This window comes from Marmota monax, unplaced genomic scaffold (assembly GCF_021218885.2).
Source record: "Marmota monax isolate L192 unplaced genomic scaffold, Marmota_monax_Labrador192_F-V1.1 WCK01_AAM20220418_F8-fsc02871, whole genome shotgun sequence".
NCBI classification, from domain to species: Eukaryota; Metazoa; Chordata; class Mammalia; order Rodentia; family Sciuridae; genus Marmota; species Marmota monax.
In genome coordinates, this window is record NW_026694248.1 from 1 (window position 1) to 3,965 (window position 3,965).

Here is a 3,965-nt window from a genome sequence, read left to right on the forward strand (position 1 = left end):
TGATTGTTTTCTTTGCTGTGAAGAAGCTTTTTTTAGTTTGATACCATCCCATTTCTTAATTATTGATTTTACTTCTTGCACTTTAGGAGTCTTTTTGAGGAATTCAGTACCTAAGTCAACATGATAGATATATGGATCTACTTTTTTCCTAATTGGCTCAGGGCCTCTGGGCTAATGCCTACATCCTTGATCCATTTTCAGTTTTGTGCAGGTTGCAAGATAGGGGTTTTATTTTATTTTGCTATATATGGATTTCCAGTTTTCCCAGCACCATTTGTTTTTGGCACCATTGTATACTGTGGGATAAATGTATTTATTTGGATTTGTTTCTGTGTTTTCTATTATGTACCATTGGCCTACATGTTGGTTCTGATGCCAATATCATGCCATTTTTGTTACTAGGGCTCTGTAGTATAACTTTAGGACCTGTATTGTGATGTCTCCAACTTCACTTTTCTTGCTGAGAATTGCTTTGGCTATTCTAAGCCTTTTATATTTCCAAGTGGATTTTATGACTATTTTTTTCAATTTCTAGGAATAACATCATTGGAATTTTAGTAGTAATTTCATTAAATCTGTATAGCACTTTTAGTAGTTCGGCCATTTTGACAATATTAATCCTGCCTATCCAAGAACATGGGAACTCATTCCATTATGTAAGGTCTTCTTCAGCTTTTTTTTTTCAATGTTCTGTATTTTTCATTGTAGACATCATTCACCTCTTTTGTTAGTTTAATTCCCAAACGTTTTATTTTCCTTGAGGCTATTATGAATGGGATGGGTTTCTTAATTACTCTTTCAATTGATTCATGAGTGATATATAGGAATGCATTTAATTTATAGGTGTTAAATTTATATCCTGCTACTTTATTGAATTAATTTATGAGTCCTAGAAGTTTACTATTGAAGTACTTTTGGGTCTTCTAAATATGGAATTGCAAATAGTGATAGTTTTAGTTCTTCTTTTCGTGTTCATATCCTTTTAATTTCTTTCCTCTGTCTAATTGCTTTATATAGAATTTCAAGGGCTATGTTGAGTAGCAGTGGTGTCTTGATACAGTTTTTAGAAGGAATGCTTTCATTTTTGTCCACTTAGAATGATGTTAAGTGGCCTTGGGCTTATCATAGATAGCTTTTACAATGTTGAGGTATTTTCCTACTTTTCCTAGTGTTTCTAATGTTTTGAACATGAAGGGGTGCTGTATTTTGTCAAATGCTTTTTCTGAATCTATTGAGATGATTATTGTTCTTGCTTTTAAGTCTATTGATGTGATGAATTACATTTATTGATTACAGAAGTATGCTGAACCAAACTTGCATCCCAGGGATAAAGCCCACTTGATGATGGTGCACCATCTTTTTAAAATATGTTTTTATATGAGATTTGCCATTATTTTATTAAGAATTTTTGCATTTATGTTTATGAGGGATATTGGTCTGAAGTTTCCTTTCCTTGATGTGTCTTTGTCTGGTTTTGGTATCAGGGTGACATTAGTTTCATAGGATGAGTTTGGAATGGTTGTATATCCCCAGCCCTGAAATGTCATTCTTTATCTCTTCTTATTAAATTTGACTCGCAGTTCTCTTTATCTGATATAAGGATAGAAATTCCTGCTTGTTTGTGGGATCTATGTGAAGGATATATTTTTAACCATCCACTTACCTTCAGTCTGTGACTGTCTTTGCCTTTGAGGTGAGTCTCTTGTAGACAGCATACTGATGTGTCTTGTTTTTTAATCTCATCTTTTGATTAAAGAATTTAGTCCATTTACATTCAATGTTATTATTTAGAAATGATTTTTATTCCCTGTTATTTCTATTTATTTATCATTTTTTCTTTCAATTTGTTTCTCCTTTGATTGACAAATTTTCTAATGTAGTTCCTCTCTTTTCTGGTTTTCACTTTTATTTTTCATGTCTTCATCATAATGTATTTTATTGAGAATGTTATGTAGTGTAGGGTTTCTGGTTGTGAATTCTTTTAACTTTTGTTTTTCGTGGAAGATTTCTGTTTCATCATCAATTCTGAAGCTTAATTTTGCTGGGTATAATATTTTTGGCTGGCATCCATTTTCTTTCAGAGCTTGGTATGTATTATTTGAAGCCCTCCTAACTTTGAAGGTCTGAGTTGAGAAATCAGCTGAGATCTAGACTGGTCTCCCTAAAATGTGACCTGTTCATTTTCTCTGAAAGCCTTTTAAATTACATTTTTATTCTGTATCTTAAGCATTCTCATAATAATGTGTCTTGGATAGAGCCTACAGAATGGTAGAAAATCTTTACCATATGCACCTCAGATAGAGCAATCTCTAGGATATATAAGGAACTCAAAAAACATAATACCAATAAACAAATAAATAACACAATCAATAAATGGGCTAAAGAGCAACTGAACAGACATTTCACAGAAGAAGAAATACAACTCATCAACAAATATATGAAAAAAATGTTCAACATCTCTAGTAATTATAGAAATACCAATTAAAATTAATCTGAGATTCCATCTCACTCCAGTCAAAATGGTAATTATCAAGAATATAAGCAAAAAAGAAATGTTGGTGAAGATGTGGGGGAAAGGTACATGAATACATTGATGGTGGGATTGCAAATTGGTGCAACTACTTTAGAAAACAGTATGGAGATTGCTCAGAAAAGGGAGAATGGAACTACCATTTGATCCAGTTATCCTGCTCCTTGGTTTATCCCCAAAGAACTTAACATCAGCATACTACAGTGACACAGTCATATCAAATGTTTATAGTAGCTCAATTCCCAATAGCTAAACTATGGAACCAACCCAGGGTCCCTTCAACAAATGAATTGATAAAGACATTATAGTATATATGCACAATGGAATATCACTTAGCCTTAAAGAAGAATAAAATTATGGCATTTGCCAGCTAATGAAAGGAACAGAAAAATATCATGCTAGGCAAAATAAACCAATCCCCCAAACCCAAAGGTTGAATGTTTTCTATTATATGCGGATGCTAATTCACAATAAGCGGGGAGGGGTAGAGTAGTGCTAGTTTGGAATACACAGAGGGGAGTTAAGGAAGGGTTGGGATTGTAGGGGTAGGAATGATAGTAGAATTAATCAGACATTGTTACCCTAAGTGCATATATTATTACATGATCTATGCAACTCTGTCATGTACAACCAGAAGAATGAGAAGTTATACTCTATTTATGATGTGTCAAAATATATTCTACTGTTATGTATAACTAATTAGAACAAATTTTAAAAAATATATGTCTTGGTGTGTGACTTTTATAATTTTTTATATCTAGTGAACCTCAAGCTTCTGTATTTATTCATCTTTTCATTCTTTAGGATTGGGAAAATTTTTCATATTATTTCATTGAAACAGTTGTGCATACCTTTAGTTTGTGTCTCTGAGCCTTTATTAATCTTGATAAATTCAGTCCTTTCAGATTATCTCTTATTTATTGGATGTTCTGTTCATGGTGTCTTAACATCTTTTTTCCAAGGTCAACTTTATTTTCAAGACTATATATTTTGTCTTCATTACCTGAAACTCTGTCTTTCAAGTGGTCTAGTCTATTGGTGGTACTCTCCATTGAAAAAAATATGGAATATTTCTTGAATTTGCATGTCATCTTTGCACAGGTGCCATACTAATCTTCTATATATTATTCCAATTTTAGTATATGTGCTGCCACAGCAAACACAGGGTACCTGTTCTCTGCTTCCTTGCCAACACTGTTTCTTCTACTTCCTCCTCCTCCTCCTCCTCCTCCTTCCTTTTCCTCCTCCCCTCCTCCTCCTCTGCCTCCTCCTCCTCCTCCTCCTCCTCCTTCTTCTTCTTCTTCTTCTTCCTTCCTTCCTTCCTTCCTTCCTCCTCCTCCTCCTCCTCTCCTCCTCCTCCTCCTCCTCCTTCTTCTTTTTCCTCCTCCCCTCCTCCTCCTCTGCCGCCACCTTCCTCCTCCTCCTCCTCCTCCTC

General features: G+C 34.2%; 1 non-coding gene across 1 annotated transcript; it reads right to left on the reverse strand.

Moving 5' to 3' along the window:
* Nucleotides 1-3,586: 3,586 nt before the first annotated feature.
* LOC124108525 (U6 spliceosomal RNA) lies at nt 3,587-3,693 on the reverse strand. The gene has a single exon (XR_006856706.1). It is a non-coding gene; the product is annotated as a U6 spliceosomal RNA (small nuclear RNA).
* Nucleotides 3,694-3,965: the final 272 nt, after the last annotated feature.